This window comes from Anabrus simplex, chromosome 3 (genome assembly GCF_040414725.1).
Source record: "Anabrus simplex isolate iqAnaSimp1 chromosome 3, ASM4041472v1, whole genome shotgun sequence".
Classification (NCBI taxonomy): domain Eukaryota; kingdom Metazoa; phylum Arthropoda; class Insecta; order Orthoptera; family Tettigoniidae; genus Anabrus; species Anabrus simplex.
Genome location: NC_090267.1, coordinates 355,417,998 through 355,435,585, shown reverse-complemented (window position 1 = coordinate 355,435,585; position 17,588 = coordinate 355,417,998). Strand labels below are relative to the sequence as shown.

The window sequence follows — 17,588 nt, the reverse complement described above, 5'->3', positions numbered from 1 at the left end:
CTTCATAAAACATGGCGGCGCGTTGCCATCCTCGTATATACAGGGTTATTCACCTAACATGTTACACAGAAATAACTTCTAAACCATTAAAGATATCGGCATTCTGTTTTCATATTCGTAAATGGTACCCTGGGCCTTGTAAAATAACGTGCCACTTAGTCTAATGGGGTGATTAATAACCGAGATATTGATACTGACTCCATATTTTTAAATAGAACGGCACAAATTCATACGGCTAGCCTAAAAGATCAACTGCGTACAAGTTCAAATATGTAAGTATTTTCAAAATCGGACAATTACTTTTTGAGATATAAATAAGAACAGCATGCGCGGTTTTGCTGCCGCATCAGACGGCGTGAAGTCGGGCAAGGACATATTGAGGCGCAAGCTGCTTCCTGGCCTTGATTCCAGCCACAGAACGGATACCAGGCATGTACTGTAAACATAATGTGATGTACCGTAACATACCCTGGGTGTGCAACGTTATTGTATGACTGGCGAATACACAACGGGGAAGGGAGATTAAAGTTGTATTGTTTTGTTATGACATGTAATAAGTTGCGCTCAGTTTAGTGTTTTTTTCTCACGGATGGGAATGGGAAGGATTTGGAAAGGAAGTCGGGCGTGGCCTATCACAAAGGTACTTATCCGGTATTTGCCTGGTGTTGAACATGGGACACCATGAAAATCACTTTCAGGTTGGGCGAGGCAGGACTCGAACCTACGATCTCCCGAATGCACGCTACTACAGTCGCGCTGGAGCTCTGCGGAGATTAATGCGTGTAAAGTAAAACATAAATAATAGTGTTGCTGCCATCTCACCACGATCAGCTCTGACCATTTGCTTTTCTAGAAGGAGGTCTTCCGTTGTTTTGTGTTATGTTTATTTCTCAACTGCCGGGCTGAGTGGCTCATACGGTTAGGGCGCTGGCCTTCTAACCCCAACTTGGCAGGTTCGATCCTGGCTTAGTCCGGTGGTACAGTATTTGAAGGTGCTCTAATACGACAGCCTCGTGTCGGTAGATTTACTGGCACGTAAAAGAACTCCTGCGGAACTAAATTCCGGCACCTCGGCGTCTCCGAAGACCGTAAAAGTAGTTAGTGGGACGTAAAGCAAATAACATTATTATTATTATTATTATTATTATTATTATTATTATTATTATTATTATTTCTCAACTCATAGAGTAGTATGAACTGTACACTAAAATCAGTGACAATTATAGCTTTCGTTATGTTCCATTAAAGGCAAAGTACTTATTTTATTCCTTTTAAATACATCAACCCTTTCTGTCCTGTCATATGTTCGTCTGTCATACACACTTTGCAAACCCATCACATGTGTACGAGGTGCTTACATGCCTGGTATGCATTCTGTGGCTGAACTCACTCCCAGGAAACTGCTTGCGCCTCAATATGTCCTTGCCCGACTTCACGCCGTCTAACACGGCATGCAAAACAGCACATGCTGTTCTTATTTATATCTCAAAAAGTAATTGTCCGATTTTGAAAATACTTACATATTTGAACTTGTACGCAGATGAACTTTTAAATCAGCTGTATGAATTTATGCCATTCCATTTAAAAATATGGGGTTAGTATCAATATCTCGGTTGTTAATCACCCCATGAGACTAAGTAGCACGTTATTTTACAAGACCCTGCGTACCATTTACGAATGAAAACAGAATGCTGATATCTTTAATGGTTTAGAAGTTACTTCAGTGTAACGTCTTAGGTGAATAACCCTGTATAGCATTTCTTACCGGACTATCATGATGCAGAGTAAGTCGCTGTCGCCTAGCGACAATTTGTCCATCAAGTTCGATCCAATCTTGGTGCGGCTTTGCAATTAAATTAATAATATAAAATTACTCATTATAAAAAGCTACCTATCGGATTTCGTTCAAATCACTTCATAAATCCTCCCATGAGTAATACGAATAAATTGCGGAATTTTCAGCGAAATCGGTCCAGTAGTTTTTGAGTCTATTAATCCCAAATATACCAACATCCTCTTTTACATATACATCGATAGACAACTGAAACATATTTTGTAATGAACTTCCATTTGCATTGTAACAATGGTAAATTGTAAATGTTGTATATAAAACACCATAAACACAGCTTTGTTATAAACTTCAACAATTGTGACTAATCACCACTGTAAAAATGGTAAAACTGTAACTCCTGTATACAATTATTAAACCAATGAAGCACTTAGCCAAGAAGTCGAAACCCCCACCCATCTCCTTTACCGAATCAAACCTCCCCATCCATCTCCCAACTCCTTCAGATCTCCAAACACGCCGAACCCCCTGGTCAGAGAGAAAGCGTTCTTCTAGTTGGCCCGCCCCTCCTGTTCGGGGAGGGGAATGTAAACATTTCCTAGGTTCTAGGGGCACACGAGCCCTCACACCAACTTCAAGGTCATAGGGTCATGGTTCCCTAGATGGGGAAATACTCGTTTATTTCTGATTTGAATCTGCCTTTATTAAGCGTAGACCATCCCGCTACAACGATATTGATGTTGCCAACTCATCAGAAGTTTGGACTGCAAATCTACGAAGCACATATTACTTTCGATCACCCAACTTACTTAGCTGTATGTATCTGAAGCACACGGTGCAGTTCTTCACAATACAAATGACATATTTGAAAAATATTTTAACTGAAGCATATCTACAGTAAGTTATTTCCAAGGAGTTCACCAATTCACCTCTCTAGAACCAGATGTGGCAGGGTGATAATGAAAAATACCTCAAGATGACTTCATTCCCTTGCCTTCTCGATTTTGATGTACCATATGACAGCGAATCTTGGAACAGTGAACACTTCAATACCGTTAAATTGAAGTGTTAGCGGAGCGTGTTAAAAGTATACGTCGAAGGAAAGGGCAGTGACAAAGGGGGAAGAGGAAGCCTTGTAAAAGAGAAGCGATCAGAGTCACGACAGCACTCGACTTCCATAAAGCATTTACAGTCCAAAAAACTTTGAGGAAAAGCTGCAAGAGATAGAAACTGGAACATGTACACAGTCGTGAGGGAAAAGACTAGTGAGTGAAAGAGAGAGAGAGAGAGAGAGAGAGAGAGAGAGAGAGAGAGAGAGAGAGAGAGAGAGAGAGAGAGATTTGTTACTGCACCTAGTAAAATGCAGTTTTAAAGTAAATATATTCTATACATACAGGGTGGCTATTAAGTCTGGAGAACTGGCTATCTTATTTTATTGCATTTACTTTTGTTGAGTATTTGTGTGTTTAGGATCTGTGAGCTATGTCAGTAGGTCGATTTTCATTGTTAAAACGTATAAATATATTACTATTTATTATGTTTCCGATGAATGATTAATGAAAATAAATTATGACGCTAACAAAAATACGAGCGAGTGGAAATTATTTTTCTACTTTTATTTTTGTTCATTTTCTGTGTATTTAGGAACTGTTAGAAAATATTAAAGAGTAAACGATTCTACCCGTACAGTTTTTTTCATCGGCGAGGTTGAGGTGTGTGAATGTTTACTGCGTCAGTTTATGATAAATCCAGTTTCTTAGACGGAATGGTGTTCACGACGAAGCAAATATTTTATGTTTGTGTGGAGGTCAACGAACAGAATATGAGGTACTGTGCGAACACAAACCCCAATTGGATCATCGGCAGCAAAATTCACGGCTCTCCAAAAGAAATGATGTGATGTGGTTTATAGGATGATAACATTGTTGGTTCATTCTTCTTAGATTCGTCGATCACCGGAGAAAAATATCTGTGTATGCTGGGTGATGAAATGGTACCATAACTTGACGTGATTGACGGTTATCCGAAGTGGTTGATGCAAGACGGGGCAAACCTCATTATCTAACTTTCGTACGCCACTGGTTGGACACGTTTCCCGGACGCTAGATTGGACGAAGGGGCCCAGTTGAATGGGGGGATTTTTAACGCTCAAATGTATGCAGGAAAAGCTCGAAATATGAATCATCCGTCGCAGCAGTTGCTCTGGATCCTCAAATGTTGGAGATCATTCAAAGAAACCTAGTACAACGTTACAGGAAGTGTGCTGAGAATGGTGGTGGATATAACGAACAAGTTTTGTAGTTGGGAAATAAGTTGTTGTGCGTTCTGCGCACCAGGTTTATATTCATTGTTATCGTTCCACGTCCTTATAGCTACCCTGTATTTATCTATCAAAGAGTAATGAATTTAGATACATCCTACCTTGCTTATAACTTCTGCAGTGTTATTAAGCTGGAATTTTTGGTAGCCGATCATGAATGGACGAACTGTTCCGTAGTAAAATATCCTGGAATATTCTCTCACATTAATCCGTAGTTCCAAGATTTCAGCAAGAAGGACTTTATTAACCAAGTACACAGTGTTTGCCTCAGCAAGACCTTGAAAGACATAAATTTTACATTTTTAGTTAATGAATAAACATAATTCAGCATATACAAATTGCTTATAATAATAATAATAATAATAATAATAATAATAATAATAATAATAATAATAATAATAATAATAATAATGTGGCCTCAGCAACAACGTGCAACCATTTTCATTTGACACCATCTAGGCTAACTGCAAGTGAATATCAATGTTTCGTTTTACTCCAACAGTGGCAGAGAAACCGTAACTCTATTGGGTGACCTATCGCTGAGTTTTAATTAATTTCGTCGGCTAAACATCAAATGTGTCACCAGAGATCTTTTATGTGCCAACATCGTACGACATGGAGAGCGGATTGGACTATTTTCTGTCCTTTAAATTTCCGACTAACTCTCCCGGATTTGAAACTGCAATCTTGCGATCCGGAGGCCGACACACACACACACACACACACACACACACACACACACACACACACACACACACACACACACACACACACACACACACACACACTCTCTCTCTCTCTCTCTCTCTCTCTCTCTCTCTCTCTCTAGGTGCCATCAAGACCACGCTGACTTCGGGCGACTGCATGGATGGAATGGATCGAGTGCCTCCGCGTGTTTCTGTTTTCAACCAGATAATTTTGAGGTCCTTCAGTGGCGACTTTGTTGCTTCTTTGATGGAGTCTATCCGTCTCAATGTCGGCCGACCTCGTCTCCGTGTTCCCTCCACTGATCTTCAGTAGTGGGCACAGACACCTCAGGACAATTAAAGATCTTATCGATAACTTTGAACGCTGCCCCAGAGCTAATTTGCGGCGAATTTCTGGGCTGGTAGAGCCATGACTATCGATTATTGATCCCAAAAGTCAGGAACAATCCGCCATTTTGATCACATCATCACTGATACTCATGTTCGATGGTAAACATGTTGTTAGTATCCCCTCATTAAGATTTAACATTAACAGTTCTATTCTTTCCCTCTGCTCCTTAGCTTTACGTATGATATACTTCAGGTCTTTTTTTATTTTTTATTTTCAGCTATCAAAGTGGTGTCGTTTGCATATCTTACGTACATACATGTATACATTCATATAGACAGACAGATAGACATCTTCATTATAGACTTGAAGACTCTGTGAATTGACTAAACATCTCCAAAACTGTCTATTTACAACTAGTTCTATGGCCTCATTTAGTTCCACACCTCTTATTATTAAGTCATAAAAAACCGAGTCTAACCATCGTCGCCTTAGTCACCCTCTATTTCTCTTACTTTCCATGGCCTAGTCCATTATTCTTCTAGGTAACCTACCTTCCTCAATTCACCGCACATGACCCTAACGCCGAAGTCAATTTATATGTACAGCTTCATCCATCGAGTTTAATCTTAACTGAGCCATTATGTCACCTCCCCATTTCGAGTACCATCCTGCCATTGTTTCCATCTATTTGTGCCAATAATTATTATCGCTACTTTCATGTCTGTTACTTCTAGGTTATGAATAAGGTATCCAGAGTCCACCCAGTCTTCACTGCCATATAGCAAAGTCGGTCTGAAAACATTCGATGCACAATGGGCCAGAATGCAAGTCTAGCGGGAAAAATTAGCATAAAATACAGTTTAAATAGGTACTATAATTATTTAATATTGTCTGGTCTGATTAACTAAGGCAAGTTAACATAAAAGTCACACAAAAAGATACAGAAAATCAACAAATACCCCAGAATACAGTGATCAGCCATCACAAATGTTACATTTTAGAAGCAACCGAACTTACGTATTTAGAACTGTGCTAGACATCTGTTACACTAGTCATTTGTAGAAAGATATCCTTATCACTGACCTAGTCATTTTCATCAAAATCATCATCATTATCACTACTGTCATGACATTCATCGTCACTGTGCATGTCACCTTCCTGCTCAGATGAGGCGCTGGTTACTCTTCGTTCCTTCAACAATGATCCCTTTTTCTTGCTCCTTGATACTGCAGTTAGCTGAGAAACTACGGGACAGATCTTAATAGTAACAGATTAAAAACATTATGTGCAGTAGACCTTCGCGAGAACTTTCTTGCAAGGCTCTAACTTGTATTTTTAAATGCCTATTTCTTGCTTCTAGATCCTATTATGATAGCATTCCTCTCGGCAAGATAGCGGCCTGTATTCCTTTTGCATTATGAGTTAGAATTTTGTGGACATAAAAAAGCATGAAAAAACATGACTATACTATCTAAATATAATTCTGCGGTTTCCAGAGCATTTTTGTTGAAAGTTTCACCGTTTACTTCGTAGCCACTTGATATGGTCCGTAATATTGTGAAAAAACGTTTGATAAGTTCCTCACTGATACCTGTAATTTCGGTCGATAACGCATAGTTCTCGGAAAGAAGGCGAGCTGTGTTTCTGTCGTTTGAAGTGCCACTGCTTCTTGCTCTTGGTTCATCAATTATCAGTCCCATTTCCGATCGAAATCTCTGTTAAATTATGCGCTTTTCCTCCACAACGATTACTTTTACTTCGGTTTTCCTTGCTTGCCACTCTCGAATATCACTCCTATATGTAATGTGTAAAATGCACTCAATGGGGCCCAGGCAGGCAAAGGAGAAAGTCCAGAAGAAGAATTCATAGTGTCACTACGACTGCAGTCCGCTACGTTAATTTCATTCAATATTTTTTGGAGTGCTGCCGCACATGTAGCAAACCTGGCAAGAAGCGGCTCCTAAAGCATTACATATTTTTTCATATACCTTGGTCATAATTAAATTATGATCTATTTAAGTATCTAACCTTCTCAGTTTAGTTCTCAATCCGCTACCTTCGAAGAGTTTTCTAGGCCTTCCAACTCTGAATGTGGATGGAACTGAACTATTTGTTTGAAGATTAGATAGTGCAGCATTATGCACTTCTTCAGAAATAGTATGTACATCTTTTGCTCGCCAATTGGAATTTGTTTCTTAAAAACCTGTCTTTCATCCTATAAGTGTTTCCATCATTCTTGAAATGTGTATTCGAAAGCACTCACGTTATTCCAGTTACTGTTCATATTGGATAATACATAATCCACTATCTCGTTTCCAATCTGTTTCTTGTTTCTTGTCCCGCGACACTTCACCACAGCTCTCGGTGTGTTATTACGTGTCGCGCTGCAGCACGCTCCACAGTAAATAAAGTTACTTTTCTAAGAACAGTGTAAGAAAGTGCACGCACTGAAACATTAGCTTTAATATTCATGAATTGCTCCATATTATGGTACCAAAATGCAGACAGGAATGTTCGGATACATTTTATACCTCTATGTAAATATTAAAAAGTTACTCGTAGAATTTCATGCGCTATTCACATTACATAATATAAGTCCAGGCATGAAATAGTGATGAAAATAGTTACATTTCAATTAAATTAAGAGACACTGGGACTGAAATTTCCAAATTCTATATAAACTGAGGTACAGCTTTGAAATTTTGTATGCTTATGAATAGTCATAACATAAACCACTGTGGTAAATTTGAGCATTGCAAGTTGATTAGTTCTTGGGATATTAATTATTTTATACATTTTCATGTGCAAATTATTCAATATTTATAAAGGTCTGCCGCATTAAACCAATCAAGATAGTGTAACTTTTAGGTAATATTCTATTGCATTAATACAATTGGAAGAAACCTACGGATTCTTTTTTGAATTGCATTAATGAGTATGAAGAAATAAATTTTTTTCATATCCAAGTTTTTAATCTACAAAAAATCTTCAATTTTTTAAGTTTGAAATTTTTTTGCAGCCAGACCAAAAGTGCAATCCAAAAATCGATCCGCAGGTTTATAGTCAATGCAATGAAGATAATACATGCAAATTTTGAAAGCAATATCATAAGATTTATGATGCGTGTAACATTTTGAATGCCTGAAAAAGTGAAACAGAGAAAAAAGCAATTTTTTAAAATAATGGACAATGCTCATAACCTGTATTGCCAGCTGAGAATCTCAAAGAAATTTCTTGTTTTCTCCTACTTTTGGATTTTGGCTTACACCACCGAGAACTTATTGTATGCATTTCACCACAGAACAACACCAAACAATAGTAGAAAATACTCGCATACCTCAACACAATCAAACTGGAAAACAACTTGTTTGTAAACAAACAGGATTTGCACATGGTATGTACGGAAATAGTCATAAATAATGTTGAAGCTAATAAATATTTCTTTAATAAGTAATCACTGTCTTTGAAAATAGGCATAAAAATTTACTCAATATATTATGCAAGGCCACACCACCACCTGTAATTTTCATTCAGATTTTTGAAACTTTTGTAGTTCTTATATAGTTTACGTAGTAAAAGTGCCTACTTCCTCCACTAGAAAGCAGCAAAATGCAGACCGACAAATGTAGGAGGCCTTTTGGAATTATTCTTATGAAATGAAATCGTGAAATCTGCTTGAATACACCACTAATGTGTGTTGATCGTGAATCGAACGATAGTGGGCGTTTAAAGGACTGCACGCCAGGCATTTAGAAGCTACGCTAGAGCTTTTAAAATGGAGGAATTTGGATGAAAACACTGCTATCTGATCCGCGGGGGTTAGGGGTGTATTAATATGGAAAAAGCCGAAAATCAATATTTTACATATATTTCGCCAAAATTTCAGTCCCAGTGTCCCTTAATATGAAGTAGCATACTTGTAGCTTACTTTCCAATACTTCAGATATTCACCATCGTCGATTGATACTACATTAGCGACCGGCGAAATTCACTGCTAAATCACAATAGTAAACCAGACAGCCTCTTCCAGGAAGGGATGATATGGCGTGTTATTTCTAGCCATATCTATCTATATTTCGTAACTGGGGTTGAAATTCAATAACCCTGGTTATCTGCCTACTGTTTGGGAAGGAAGAAATGTAGACAAGAAAATGCTGTTTAGAAAACCTTTGTCTCGCTATATTACAGTTTTGGCCCACTTTGCGATGTAAAGATAGAGTGAGTTTCTCTCAGCGGTTGGCCGGCAGGCACGCCCAGCTTATTTGTCACCCGTTGACTCATCACTCCCCGTTCCATGGCATAGCAACAAGGACAGCACTTCGCTCAATTTATCCGTGCATGACATGATACAACGATTAAAATTAAGAATCAAGAACATTAGTAATTAGGAATAAGCTCGTACCTGATGACAGGAGATGTTGGAAATGTTCTCCTCCTCCTCCTCCTCTGGCATCGTCTTTGGAAACTCCGACTCACACGCGTAAGTTCGTGTTCCGTTATTGAGGCTATTTCTTTCCGGATATGTTCTTTCAGTTCGTCCAACGTTTGAGGGTTTCGTGCAAGCTTCCCCATAAATAAAAGCCACAAACAGTTAAATCTGGGGACCTTCGGCCATAAGACCGTACTAATAACACGGTCTTCAAAAATTTCCTCATTTAGGTTTAATGTGTCATTAGCTGTATGCGCAGTGACAGAGTCTTGCTGAAAATATCCATTTCGACAGTCAGTGTCGGTCAGTTCGTCAAAAAATCGTGTGAGTATATTATCCCTGTATCTTTGTGCATTAATTGTGCCCTGAAGAAAGATAGGTCCTATAATTCTGTATTCATTCACTGCACACCATACTCCGATCTGTTCGACATGTAGAGGAATTTCGTTTAGGCTATGCAATAGGGGTTTTCTATACTCCAATATTTGTTATTTTGCGTCGAAACATACTCGTGTAAATAGAACCATGCTTCGTCAGAGAAAAATATTAAGCGACATCATTTACTTTTTCCTCGTTCAGTACACGTTTTTTTAACACTTCGCTTCTTATCGAGTGAAGAACCAGTTCCTCTTAATTTGTTTATGAGTTTCCGCACGGTCTCTCTATGCAGAGGGCGTACACCTGGAAATTATGTTACAAATCTGCTAACGACTTCCCTGTAAGTCTCTGTTTTCACATATTATCATACATTAATACCCTTTCCTCTACCGTGTACACATGTGGAGGCATTATGAGAATTATACCCCGAAGTAACACTTCACATTTTTAGAACAGTTGGAGCGACAGAGAGTGATTCATTTGTCGGTTGGAGACGTTAAGCGTTATTGGACAGGAGTAGGTGAAAAACATGTGTACTTAACGAGAGAAAAGTAAATGATGTCGCACCCGCTGGTGTTAATGATATTTAAGGCGTCAAGGCTATATGGTCTGACACCGTGGTTAGCCGGTTCGAATTCCGTTGATGGAAAATCAATTCACTATCAGAATATTGGACGGCAGGGCAGGAGAGTTTTGGAATTGAAACCAGGCTTTTGACACGCAACCTAGTGATTACAAATTGTATACCACCACGAGGTCGAATAGGGCATGCAATTTCTGAAAGCTCACGCCTTGTTCCTGTTAAGCATAATTAAGATGTGTCTGCAAATAGAAAGATTCTAGGTTGTCTTGTTCAGGTTATCACTTTTCTTGGTAAACAGGAACTATTCCTTCGTGGTCATCGTGAGGATGAGATTTCAATTAAACAAAGGAAATTACCTAGAGTTATTGGATTAAAAAAACAAAAACCAAACCCCATGGCACTACAGCCCTTGAAGGGCCTTGGCCTGCCAAGCAACCGCTGCTCAGTCCGAAGACCTGCAGATTATGAGGTGTCGTATGGTCAGCACGACGAATCCCCTCGGCCGTTATTCTTGGCTTTCTAGACCGGGAGTTACTGGATTTACACGCTCTAAAAGAACATGAACTCGGGGTACATTTACAAAGCAATGATATGTGTAGCGCATGTATTACAGGAAATAATAAGGGAGGAGATTACAACGGCTCAATTTATTTCAAGCTAGTCACAACTGATGTTTCTTGCAGCGCCCAAATGAGCATCATATTTGGATATGCAATCTATGATGGAATTGAAGAAAAATTTATCGGCTTTTTCGATGTTTCCTAAAAACAAAAGTGCATAAACTATCTCATATTATATTACAAACCTTGAAAAACTGGGAATTGGAAACACGTTAGTCTGCCAGACGTACGATGTTTCTTTGTCGCTTGCAAGTGAACACAATGGTGCACAGGCTATCAAGAAGAAAATATATCTCCAAGTACTGTTTATTCACTACTACGCACACAGAACGAATCTAGTGCTTCTTTATGGCTCGAAGTATGTAAAGCAAGTTCAACCTTTTGTTAGTGACCTCACTATGTTTCACCTTTTATTTTTAGTAGGTCTACTAGAAGAAGCGAACTTCTCCGTGAGCAAGGTTTCAGGCTTCCTCACCAGAGAGATACTACGTGGAATTATCACTCTTGAGCAGCATCAGCAATAAAAACGAGTTTTCAAGAACTTAAGAAAGCAGTGCATAGTGTCACCGAAGATGAAGACGACAATTGGGATTCAGTTTCTATCAGCTCTGCATTCGGTCCAGCAAACAATTTTGTTTTCTTGCTTTGCCTTTACAGCAAAGTCTTCCTGTTCACAGATAGTCTGTTCAACATTCTTCAGGTCAAAGGAACCTCCGACATAAAACGGTGTCGTAATGAAGTAAGGCAAATGAAAAATAACAGCACCATTGTTGCATGATGTACGCTCATCAGTTAAATGCCAACACAATGTATGGTGAAAACAGCATTCGCAAACTACGCACTTTCACATACGAAATATTGGATTTATTTATAGTGCAAACAGAACTTAGATCCCATGACTTGGAGGAAACCGACTTAGTGGAACTTCTAAATGAGAATATGTTTCCAGAAGATAGGGCTATCTTTTCTCAGACCAAGCTCATGAAGTTGATAAAAACGTGCCCTTTCTTTGAGAAAGAACAGCTACAGAATGAACTACTTATTCTTTATTTTGATTCCGAAAAGCATTTGCCACTAAATTAACTTTCGAAATTCATTTTTCGCAATGATTTTCAAGCAATATAGGCTATGAACAGCTTATGAATTTTCTACACCTTGTTTCAAGTTTCCCTGCGACAACTGCCTCTACCGAACGGAGCGTAAGTGCTTTGAAACGCGTTAAGACCTTTCTGAGAGATTCCATGAGTGATGAAATACTGTCCTGTTGATCTTCTTTGACCATTGAGAAGACACTGCTTTTCGAGTTTGCGAGTGACCCAGGGTTTATGGAGCATGTCAATCATTTTTTTTTTTTTTTTTTTGCAGAAACAAAAGACGCTTCGCCACTGTGCTCGGCCAATCATTATCAATTTCATATCTTACCGAACAAGGCAGGGAGTGTTTCGCAATAAGCGAAAATTAAAAGGTACCCCTATAAATATTCGCAAGGATCTCACTTTCACCCGATTATCATTTCTTAAGGCTACAATTACCCACTTTTATCAGAGCAATAGTTGTACCTCGAGTGGATATATTATTATTAAGAAACCAGATTCCAGTAAAGTTCCTAAGGAAAAAGACAGCAGCTAATATTGTAATAATTCACTGAACAGAGTGTCTATAACTGAGCGCTTTATATATCTAGTCCATATTTATTTTAATTCTCTCAAGATTGCTACATCATTCAATCTCGTATAGCTTAAGTTAATTTCAAGTTCGCAACTATATTATCTATATATATTTAACTAAATACGTGATCTTGGTTCCTCATTTTTATGATTAATTATTCAATTTAAACTCTATTTTTAAATACTTTCGATTATCCTTAATTTATTAATTTAGACACGACACCCCTAATTTAGTTGTATTTAAAAATAATAGATAAATTGTATGCACAGCTGATTCGTTACCTCCACCTCTCTACTTCAATTAACGTTAAATTCCACCTAGCCCCTCGTGTTTATTTGTACATTTTAGTACCCGTAACTCAAATTCTTCAAGTTCCGAAACCACGCGACTCAAAACATTATTTCAAGCATATAACATGGACATCTGCCTCTCTCCCCAACTCACGCCACATATCATTCGCGCACACTATTAGATCTTGTACTTACCAGCAACTCAGGCAGAGTTCTCAATACTGGTCAAACCTCTGCCTGGTATCTCTGCACATAATTGTGATCAGACCTACCAACCCACCAAACTACCAACCACTGAAAAAATAACGTAAGGAGACACTCTTCAAAGACGCAGACAAAATAACCTGGCATGACATAACGAACTCTAACAATCTAGACGACAAAGTTACGCTCTTCAATTGCAAAGTAACGGAACTAATGTACTGTATATGACAAGCATATCCCAAAGCGGAGAGCCAGAATATCCACAGGACCCTCCCCGTGGTCAACGGACGAAATTAGACGACTAATGAAACAAAGAGCTTGCACCTACAGACAATACAAAAAGAAAAACACCCTACCGTAGAACATTTTGAAGAATACTGGAAATAACGAAATAACGGCACAACACATATGAAATGCCAAACTGTGACACGCTTACGGTTTAACTAACGGTAGAACATTGTGGAAATCTATTTTATTAACAATTAATGAAACAAAAAGATAGGAATTTTAGGTTCAAAATTTGGGTCAAAATGTGCAATAATTTAGTTTTTAAAGGTACAAATTTACAATGTACATATTAGGACACAAATTCACACATGTATTAAGAAGGCTGCCTAAAACAGTCCTAAAACACAATGTTACCAGTGAAGCTGCACCACCGCTCACTACGTAGCCTACTTGTATATCGAAAAGGAACGTTCCACGTCAGCAGACGTAAGTGGTGCGTATTTCATTTGTAGTTGGTAATATAGATCTTCGTCTGATGCCAAATCCTCAACATCAGGGTTTATGGCTAAGCTCTGCTTTAGCTTCCGCTTTTCATTACCCTCCAGTGTTTCCTTCCCATTGCGCATTTTTTAGACGACACTGCTCCTCCAATTTTGTAACAGAAGTTGTCAGGAAAGAGTGACCAAGCATAAAAGTTCATCTTGCAATGTTCCTGTTTAGCTGCTAGTTCTTCATCTTTTGTCACAGCCGAGGAATCACTCGGTGAAACATCTAAGAAATCACATGTAGCCTTAAAATGGTTAATGATAAACATTGCAACATTCAATCCAGTACCCCATCTAGTAAAAACCGAGGAAGGTGAAAGAAGTCCCGCAATTTCAACATAAATATTGCATCCTAGCAGGAGCATTTTTCAAAACTTTATTAATAAAAACACAAATTCATTTGAATATGAATATGTATGCCGGGGTGGGTAGCTCAGGCGGTAGAGCACTGGCCTTCTGAACCCAAATGGGCAGGTTCGGTCTTGACTCAGTCGGTGGTATCTGAAGGTGCTCAAATATGTCAGCCTCGTGTCCGTAGTTTTATAGGTTCGTAAAAGAACTCCTGAGGGACAAAATTCTTGTACCTCGGCGTATCCAAAAACAATAAAATGTGGTTAGTAGGACGTTAAACCAAGTACATTGTTATTATATTATTATTTCACAATTTGCTTTACGTTGCACCAACACAGATAAGTCTTATGGTGACGATAGGATAAGAAATGATTAGAAATGGGAAGGAAGCGACCTTGGTCTTAATTAAGGTACAGCTCCAGCATTTGCCTAGAGTGAAAATGGGATACCACGGGAAACCATCTTCAGGGTTACCGACAGTGAGGTTTGAACCGCTATCTTCCGAATGCAAGCTTACAGCTGCGCACCACTAACCGTGCTGCCAATTCACTCGGTATTATTATTATTATTATTATTATTATTATTATTATTATTATTATTATTATTATTATTATTATTATTATTATTCTGCTTCGTTTCGGCCGGCTGTAGAACATGCTATTTTTACCGTTTGCATCCTTGAACTTGAATTCTTTTTCCAGTATTCCCGCATTTGCTTTCTGTGCGTCTCCATTTTTTCATCAGTCCATTTCTTGCCTATTTTCAACTTCGTCTTTTCTTGGAATCGGTGGTATGCTCGAACTTTCTTCGAACACGTTCCTGGATGTCTTCATGTGTGATTCCTACTTCTTAAAAGTTTTTTTTTTCAACTTCGGTGAACTAGTGTCTCTTGGTTTTCTTGTTCACAAAGTAGGAAAAGATCCGCTTAGTCAATCTCTGCGAGCTCATACGTGTTATTTGGCCATAAAAAATAATCCTCCGTTTCCGAATGGTGTCCGTTATCCTTTCCACATGCAGGTACTGTTCATTATTATGCCGTCTCTTGTACTCACCGTTTACTCTGATTGGCCCTAGGACCTTTCTCAAGATTTTTCTTTCTTTGGCTTCTAACTTTTCAATTAGACCCTTCCTGTTCAATGCAAGGCATTCTGCTGCATACAGGCCCTCTGGACGAATGACTGAACAGTAATACCTCAGCTTGGCGTTGATGGGCACTGATCTTTTGTTGTAGATATTTCTAGTTAGCTGGTATGCCACTTATATCTTGTTGATCCTATATGTGAATCGTGCTTTTATAGAGTTGTTAGGTACTATCCACTCGCCTAAGAACAAACTTTTCTGCTCGTTTGATTTTCCCCTGTTCTACAATTAACTCTCTAGGAGCCGACTTGATATTCCTTACACACCTCTTTGCGCCATTCGCCAACGATTTTCTCCAGTACGCAGTTGAAGAGTAGAGGTGATAATCCGTTTCCCTACCTTACACCTGTCTTGATTTCGAAGATGTCGAAATCTCTCCCCCGAATTTCACTCTAGAGGTTGTGTGGGTTAGAGTCTGTTGGACCGAGTTCGATAGCTGCAGTTGCTTAAGTGCGGCCAGTATCCAGTATTCGGGAGATAGTAGGTTCGAACCCCACTGTCGGCAGCCCTGAAAATGGTTTTCCGTGGTTTCCCATTTTCACACCAGGCAATTGCTGGGGCTGTACCTTAATTAAGGCCACGACCGCTTCCTTCCCACTCCTAGCCCTTTCCTGTCCCATCGTCGCCGTAAGACCTATCTGTGTCGGTGCGACGTAAAACAACTAGCAAAAAAAGAGTCTGTTGGATAATTGCTCTCGTTTTGTTGGCAAACCCATCTCCTTTAGAATTTGGAGGAGTGTATGTCGATCTATGAAATCATAGGCTTTTTTGAAGTTGACGAAGGTAACCACAAACTTCTTATTACTGAGGTTCAGATAGTAAAGAACAGACTGTTATTCATGATCTGCTCCTTGATATTCACCGAATTGCGAATAAAGTTGCTCTTCTGCCCGTGTCTGAAGAGCTTTCGAGATAATTTTATACGTTATCGAAAGAAGGGGGTGCCACGATAGTTGTTTACTTCTGCTTTGCCACCTTCCTTATGAAGGGGATTAATCAGGGTTGCTGTCCAGCCACTTGGTATTTTCTGTTTCCCAGATCTCGTTAATGATCTCTGTTAGTCTGTCCATCGCCTTGTCGCCTGTGGACTTCCAGAGTTCAGCAATTATCGCATCTCCGCCAGGTGCTTTGTTGTTCTGTAATGACTTGACGATCTGGATGATTTCCTCTTTTGTGGATAGAGAAGAGTCTGGTTTGGGAGGCGTGGTTTCTTCAAAGGTGAATTGCTGTTCTTTTTATTCACAGTTGAGAAGAGATTCAAAATATTTTGTCAAGATTTGACAGTTGTCCTTGCCGTATTGTATTGCAACCTACATCTGCTCTAATCTGCTTGTCATATTCATACCTTGGTCTACCCCTACCGTTCATACCGCCTACACTTCCTTCAAAAACCAACTGAACAAGTCCTGGGTGTCTAAGATGTGTCCTATCATTCCATCTCTTCTCGTCAAATTTAGTCAAATCGAACTCCCCTCACCAATTCAATTCAATTCAGCATCTCTCCATTCGTGATTCGATCTATCCACCTCACCTTCAGCATTCTTCTGTAACATGACATTTCAAAGGCTTCTATTCTTTTCGTTTCTGAGCTAGTTATCGTCCATGTTTCACTTCCATACAATGCCACGTTCCAGATGAAAGTCTTCAGAAACATCTTTCTAATGCTTATATAAATGTTTGAAGTGAGCAAATTTCTCTTCTTAAGAAAGCTCTTCCTTGCTTGTGCTAGTCTGCATTTTATGTACACCTTACTTCTGCTAACGTTAGTTATTTTACTACCCCAGTAACAATATGCATCTACTTCCTTTAAGACTTCATTTCCTAATCTAATATTTCCTGCATCACCTGCCTTCGTTCTACTGCACTCCATTACTTTTGTTTTGGACTTATTAATTTTCATCTTGTACTCCTTGCCAAAGACTTCGTTCATACCATTCAGCAACTTCTCGAGATCTTCTGCAGTCTCCGATAAAATAACGATATCATCGGCAAATCTCAAGTTTTT

General features: G+C 39.0%; 1 protein-coding gene across 3 annotated transcripts in view; it reads right to left on the bottom strand.

The window, feature by feature from the left end:
• Window positions 1-17,588, bottom strand: part of LOC136867335 (uncharacterized) — a 190,742-nt gene that overhangs the window by 35,311 nt on the left and 137,843 nt on the right. The window contains exon 3 of one of the 3 annotated variants that reach the window (XR_010859665.1): window positions 4,211-4,386. The exons of the other annotated variants lie outside the window; for them this stretch is intronic. The gene's annotated coding sequence lies outside the window, so the exon portion shown is untranslated. The remainder of the gene's footprint in view (window positions 1-4,210; window positions 4,387-17,588) is intronic. 3 annotated transcript variants of the gene reach the window in all.